Consider the following 6611-nt stretch of genomic DNA (forward strand, 5'->3'; position numbering starts at 1 on the left):
CATCCTCATCATTAGAATCTGCCTGATGTCGAGTGGTATCTCTCCCCGACTAGCCAAGTGACTCCTCGGATGCTTGCCAACTACCTCAGGAAGTATCCTCTCACAGGGGTCAATCTCAAAATTCCTGCTGCAGACCAAAGGGCTAACCTTCCCGGAGGTGTTTATAGTGCTTGGTCTAGGTATCATATAGAAGCGGGGGCTACCCTCCCTCTACATCCTTTTTATCAGGGGGTGGCCAACTATTTTGGTGTCGCCCCCTTCCAAATTACTCCGAATGGATATAGAATGCTGGCCGCACTCTATATCCTGTATAAACTTAAAAAATGGCCAGAACCTACCCCCCATGAGGTCAATTATCTCTTCGACCTCAAGTCCAACCCTCAACAGTATGGGACGGGCTTCTTCCATCTTTGTCACCATGAGACAAACTGGACGTTCCTGAGTGACACCACGCACATATCCAACATGGGGCAGTACAACAAGGAGTACTTCCTTACGCCGGACATGACCAGCAACAACCTGGCCTTCGCCCGAGGAGGTAAGTGCTGTTTTTTACTGGTCGATACTTTTCATCAGCGAATTTCCTTTCATTTTTCTTAAAGTACACTTTGTCTTTCAGGCCCATGGTTATGTCCGACCCCAACACCAGACATGGTGTTGAGGTCCACCGCATTGGCCAGGATGACAGACGCAGAAAAAAGCGTCAAGTCCCTGGTTACTGATGAAAATTTGAGGCTATCTGGCCTCCTGGCTCCTCGCCATGAAATAAGAGGACCCATGGTAGCAGATGCCACTGCCGAGGGGGTTCCCGAGCAGCAACCCCCTGCGTCCCCTTCGTGAAGGAGGTTGACGGGGGTTACAATCAGGGAACCCACTGGCAATCCTTCCGCAGAAAGGCCTTCTGCACCCCAAGGCAAGGGGAAACAAAAGGAAACAGAATCAGTTGTGAACTTGGGGGAATCCTCCCATGAAAACGGTACAATTATTTTGCTTTTAAATAGCTTGCCAATTCCCTGTCACTTGTTTGACGGGGAGGGCAACTTTACGTATACTCCAAATCTAGGGCCAGACTTCTTCGTGCCAGATAGTGAGTGTGTGACTAATAGAGTCAATAGTATAGCGACCAGTAGTTATAGCTCGGGTATTAAACTTTGTGACCTCTTTTCTATTTTATAAAGAGTTTTTATCTTCCTTTTTCTTATCATTTGCATATGTTTACTTGTATACAGATATGGCCACTCCCAACGTCTTCGATTTATACCAGGCTGAGGAGGAAGTAGAAGTTCCTCTGGTTCGGCGAAAGACGTCCAGGAGGCATAACGGCGAATCAAGCCAAGGACCTCCTGCCAAGAAGGGTCGAATAGAAGATCCTTCCAAGGACGTGCCAACTGGGCAAACTTCTGCCTAGCCTTCGGTTCCTGTTGAGAAGGAAACCCCGCCTGCTACGACGAACCCTCCGCTTGCAGCTGCCAAAGAACAAACCCAGCAGGACGAAGCTCTTGGGGCTTAACTCTCGAACCGTGCCTTACGAGCAGCCAAGGACCGCCTTGCACACATCGTGAGGTACGACCGTTGCAAGGACGCAATGGCTGAGGCAGAGAATATGGGGGTCGACCAAATTCTGAACAGTGCCCTAAACGAAATGGCCAGCGTAAGCATTTCTTATCTCTTTGGCCTTCGTCTTTCATTATTTGCAACAGGCTCTGACTTTATCCTTTGTTCACAGGCTTTGCTGACTACAACTGCTGCTCGTACCCATGCCCAAGCTACCATCGACCAGGCTCGGGCAAAGGCCATCAAGAGGTACCAGGTGAAAGCTGCTGAAGAGCTTCAGGCTGCAGAAGCCAGGCATGCTGGGGAATTGGAGGCGGTTACCCAGCAGAAGGATGCTGCGGTGGCAAAGTTGGCGGAGGTCGAAGCTTCGAAGGCAGCTTTGAGGAAGCAGAGGGAGGAGTACCAGGAGGCCAGCCGAGTCCAATATCGTGAATGCAAGAGACTCAAAGAGGAGAATCTTGCCAAGGACAAGGCCATGGCTGATCTTGAGAGCCAAATAGAGCAGCTGAAGCTTGCCAACGCCAAGAATCTGGAAAAGTATAAGAATGCGACGCTTCGGTGTTTCTATAACTTCTGGAAACACAACCAGGGTGCCAACTTCGACTACCTTTCAGAGGATGTCAGGAATGCTGAACTAGCCCGCTGCACTGCTCGATTGGCCAAAGAAGAGGAAAGAGCAAGGATCCCTGCTTCCCCAAGCATCCAGCCGGCCGCTGGCGCAGAGGAAGGAGGAGTTGTTGAGGATGCGGCCAACCAGACTGCTGAGCAAGACCCTCCTGCTCCTACTGCTCCTTAAATTTATTTTCTTTTTATTTTTCTTCAATTACATGACCCATGAGTCGTGATGTAAAGACTATCTATCTTCTTTTTTTGAATTTGCTGCATGGGCAGCAAACTTTCCTTTTATTTGAACAAGTACATCCAAGCAGTGATGCTTGCGGTGTAAAAGACTGCAATAAATGTTATAATATTTTCATTTACTATAACATCTGTCTGTATGACCAAACTTAGCATAATACTTTGGCTTGATTTAACAAAATATGAATTTTGAAAAATACTCTAAGTACCTTAGCATGCTTTCACTTATTTTGTTCATGTGTTTACATACCTCATGGTACGCTTTGCTATCGATGTGCCTTATATGCCCCCCAAGTGATCGAGGAGCTTTAGGTCCTTGGTCACTTGCCTTGACCACGACCTGTGCGAACATTACTGCTCGTTGCAAAATTTAACACTTGTAATACAGCAAAACAACACACGTAATGAACAAATACTTGTTAAAATAAATTTACAATAGTTGGCAAGAATGACTGGCTGCGCACAGTCCCTTATAATCTCATATTAAATATGGAGTAAACATGTCTTTACGAGTGATCTTAAAAAAGATCTTACATTTATAAGCGATTAGCCATACAACGTGGCTAACCCTTTTTTCAAAACTTGTAAAAAGTAGAATTTAATACAAGCCAGTCCTTTAAAAAGGACTGTTTACTGATAATACTTGCACAGGTGTTCTCCATTCCAATAACGTGGAACGAGATCTCCATTTAGGTGTGCAAGTTTGTAGGTGCCCGGGTGAAGGACTTCTTCAATATGGTAAGGTCCTTCCCAATTAGGTCCGAGTACTCCAGCAGTGGGGTCGCGGGTATTCAAGAAAACTCATCGTAGCACCAAGTCACCGACGTTGAATTTTTTTTCTTTTACTTTTGAGTTAAAGTACAGGGCGACCTTTTGCTGGTATGCAGCAACTCGGAGTTGGGCTTTTTCTCATAGCTCATCAATTGAGTCTAAGGACTCCATCATTAGTTGGCTATTCTGGTCCTGGTCGTATGTTATGCGTCGATGTGAGGGGGGATCTAACTCGACAGGTAACATAGCCTCATATCCGTAGGCCAAGGAAAATGGGGTATGACCTGTCGCTGTTCGGTGAGACGTTCTATACGACCAGAGGACTTCAAGCAGCTGCTCTGGCCATGCTCCTTTAGCGTCTTCAAGCCTCTTCTTCAAGGTGTCCTTAAGGGTTTTATTCACGGCCTCGACCTGCCCGTTTGCTTGGGGATGCGCAACTGAAGAAAAGCTTTTAATAACTCCGTGCCTTTCACAGAAGTCGGTGAATAAGTCGCTGTCAAATTGGGTTCCATTGTCTGAAACTATCTTTCGGGGCAAACCATACCGGCAAACAATGTTCTTGATGACAAAGTCAAGAACTTTCTTGGTCGTTATGGTAGCAAGTGGTTCAGCTTTGGCCCATTTAGTGAAGTAATCAACTGCCACGACTGCGTACTTTACTCTGCCTTTTCCCGTTGGCAGGGATCCAATTAAATCTATCCCCCATACCGCAAAAGGCCACGGACTCTGCATCTGTTTCAACTCGTTTGGAGTTGCTCGTGGAATTTAGGAGAACCTTTGACATTTATCACATCTTCGTACAAACTCCATTGAATCTTCATTCATAGTCGGCCAGAAGTAGCCTTGCCTTAGAATCTTCTTTGCCAAACTCTGCCCCCCAGCGTGATCCCCGCAGAAGCCTTCATGCACCTCTTTCATTAGTTCCTTAGCTTTTTCTGGCGTAACACATCTGAGTGGTGGCATTGAATACCCTCTCCAGTACATAACACCATCGACCAGTATGTACCTAGCGGCCTACCTTTGTAGAGTTCTGGCTTTGTTTCTATCTGTTGGTAGCACACCGTTTGTCAGATACTCCAAGTAAGGCGCCATCCATGTATCCTCCATTCGAATTTCCATACTGGATTTAACCGCTTGTATGCTTGGCTCACTCAATCTTTCTACTGGCACAATGTTCAAAGTGTCAGCATCTTTCGTGCTCGCGAGTTTGGCTAAGGCGTTTGCGTTTGAATTCTGATCCCGCGGTATTTGTTGGAGGGTATACTTCGTGAACTGGGCTAGCAGGTTTTTAGTTTTATTCAAGTAGGCCACCATTTTTAAGCCTCGCGCTTGATATTCCCCTAGAACTTGATTCACCACCAACTGTGAGTCACTGTAAATATCAAGCGTCTTTACGCTCATGTCTTTGGCCATTCTCAGTCCAGCGAGGAGGGCTTCATATTCGGCTTCATTATTTGACGCGGTGAAGTCGAACCTAATAACGCAGTGAAATCGATGCCCTTCTGGCGTTATCAATATCACTCCCGCTCCTGCGTGGGATTCTTTAGACGACCCATCCGTGAATAACTTCCACGATGGAGCTTTCTCGTGAGGCTCAGGCGCACTAGGCTGTTCGCACTGTTCGCTGTCTGGGAGTTCGGTGAACTCTGCATTAAGATCAGCCAAGACTTGCCCTTTCACTGCTGCTCGTGGTGAATATGCGATATCGAACTGCCCTAGTTCGACTGCCCATTTTAATAATTGCCCAGCCGCCTCTGGTTTTTGGAGGACTTGCCGAAGGGGCTGGTCGGTTAGCACTGTGATGGGATGGGCTTGGAAGTAAGGGCGTAGTTTCCTTGAGGCCAGGATTAAGCAATATGCTAACCTTTCAATGGGAGGATATCTCAGTTCCGCCCCGATCAGCCTCTTGCTAACATAGTAGACCACTTTTTGTATGCCTTCTTCCTCTCGTACTAGTACCGCACTAGCAGCAACTTCAGTGATCGCCAGGTATATGAACAAAGTTTCTCCTTCGATTGGTTGGATAAAATGGGAGGCTGTGCCATATGTGCTTTCAAGGGCTGAAAAGCTTGCTCACAGTCTCCTGTCCATTCAAACTTCTTATTGCCCCTAAGTAGATTGAAGAAAGGGACGCATTTTTCTGTTGACTTTGAAATAAATCTACTTAGGGCTGCGATTCTCCCGGTTAGACTTTGTACATCTTTGATCCTTTCTGGCGATTTCATGTCGATCAGGGCTTTTATCTTGTCGGGGTTGGCCTCGATTCCTCTTGAATTTACAATGAACCCCAAAAATTCCCTAATCCAACTCCGAAGGAACATTTGAGAGGATTTAGTTTCATATGGTACTTGTTCAGTACATCAAAACATTCTTGTAAATCCTTCACATGCCCTTCTGCCTTCTTAGACTTTACCAGCATGTCGTCCACGTATACCTCCATGTTTATCCCAATCAATTCTTTAAACATGTGGTTAACTAACCGCTGGTAAGTCGCACCTGCGTTTTTCAGTCCGAAGGGCATTACTTTATAACAATATAAGCCCGTATCGGTCTGAAAGCTGGTGTGATCCTCGTCAGGGGGATGCATACTAATTTGATTGTAGTCTGAATATGCATCCATAAACGAGAGGATCTCGTGTCCTGCAGTAGCATCGACCAACTGGTCGATTCTTGGGAGTGGGAAGCAGTCTTTTGGGCAGGCTTTATTGAGGTCTGTAAAATCCACACAGGTTCGCCATTTTCCATTAGGCTTGGGAACCAACACTGGATTGGAGACCCACAATGGATAAAACGCCACCCTGATGAACCCATTCTCCTTTAACCTTTCAACTTCTTCTTTTAAGGCTCTTGATCGATCTTTATTGAGCAGCCTTCTTTTTTGTTGCATGGGTGGAAAAGTCTTGTCTATGTTTAGGACATGGCTGATAACTGCAGGGTCTATCCCAACCATGTCTTTGTGCGACCAGGCAAAAACCTCCTGGTTCTTTCGCAAAATTTCCACCAGTGCATACTTCGTGATTGGTTCTAAGTTTTTCCCGACCTTCACGACTCTGGTCGAGTCTTTTTCATCGAGTTGGACCTCTTCCAGGTCCTTGACGCGTCCAACGTTCTCTTCAAAATCCCCAAATCGAGGATCTAGATCTCTATCCTCACTTTGGGCAACACCCTATTTGGCGACTTCTTCACTGGATTGGGCTTGTGTATCAATTTCCATCTGAAACCTATCTGAGGTAGTGCTCTTTGATGTTCCCTTTTTTGCCTTCGTGACTGAGGCGTTATAGCACTCTCTGACTTCCCTCTGGTTCCCCAACACGCGTCCTACCCCTGCGTTTGTCAGGAACTTCATGGCTAAGTGTCGCATAGAGATGACGGCCCGTAGATCAACCAGTATAGGCCTCCCAATGACAGCATTGTACGCCGAAGGACAA

The sequence above is a fragment of the Humulus lupulus genome, chromosome 5 (assembly GCF_963169125.1).
Source record: "Humulus lupulus chromosome 5, drHumLupu1.1, whole genome shotgun sequence".
In the NCBI taxonomy this organism is placed as follows: domain Eukaryota; kingdom Viridiplantae; phylum Streptophyta; class Magnoliopsida; order Rosales; family Cannabaceae; genus Humulus; species Humulus lupulus.